Here is a 1,212-nt window from a genome sequence, read left to right as displayed (position 1 = left end):
TGTGCATCTCTTGCAGTCTATGTTCATATATGTTCACCATATGATCAACTTGTTTTCATTGAAAGACACAATCGTTGTTCACACGAACCCGTGACGATGTCATACGGTATGACATTGAAAAACATCACACCATATGAACATAGTGTTTACATTGTAAGACACAGATGATGTTCACACGAACATAGAGCCGACATTTGAACATATATGAACATACGAACGTAGTGTTTACATTGCAAGACACAGATGCTGTTCACACGAGCATAGGGCCGACATGTGAACATGAGTTGTGAATATGTTCATAATCGRTCGTAGGTTACAAATCGGCTGGAGAATATCGGGTTCATGATGCATGAGGATTTATTACCAAAATACCCTGTGAACAATTGTTCATAAGCAGCCCAATTAATTTAATGATTAATTGATTATTTTTTAATACTCATTTAATAATGACCGTTTGACCAATTTACCCTTTGAACAATTGTTCATACACATATCAATTAATACATTAATTAAATTATTGTTTATTTAATCTCATTTAATAATAACCGTTTGATGATAAAATGAACGATCAAGATCGGTTCACATAGTTTGTACCATATGGTTGGTTTCTATTTGAACCAGCCCCTATATATATATCGTATATATTTGACCAAGAAACTTGTATGTAAAAAGTATCTCCAACATCTGTTCTATAATTTTTCTAAAATAGATAACCAAAAGATTCATCTCTATTTTAGAGATTTTGATATAAATTATATTATTATGATATTCTCTAATTTATCATCTCAATACATTTTTTGGAAAAACTTTTTTATAAAAAAATAATAACTCAATATTAGTTTCTCTTATAACATCAAGTTTTGAAAAATTCTCAATATTTAGGGAGCGTTTGGTTCGTAGAATGGAATTCGATGGAATTGGAATTCATCAAATGAATTTGACTTTGAGGGAATGGAATGGAATCTGATGGAATTTGACCATGCCTTATGATTGCGTTTGGTTGCATGGAATTGGATTAGGGATGGAATATGTAGAAAAGGAATTGAAATCCTAGCATATTGCCATGGAATTGTAAAATCTGTACGTGAAGAAATCGACTGGAATTGAAAGGATTCCATAGTCTTATTCCATGAACCAAACACCCTATTTAGAATTTGGTCAAAGAATTGGACATTTCAATTTCCATGATCCAAACAGCTTCTTAGAATTTTC

Source organism: Cynara cardunculus, assembly GCF_001531365.2.
Source record: "Cynara cardunculus var. scolymus isolate 2C chromosome LG 11, CcrdV1, whole genome shotgun sequence".
Lineage (NCBI taxonomy): Eukaryota > Viridiplantae > Streptophyta > Magnoliopsida > Asterales > Asteraceae > Cynara > Cynara cardunculus.
The sequence above is the reverse complement of the archived record's forward strand: the minus strand, read 5'-3'. Positions refer to the sequence as shown.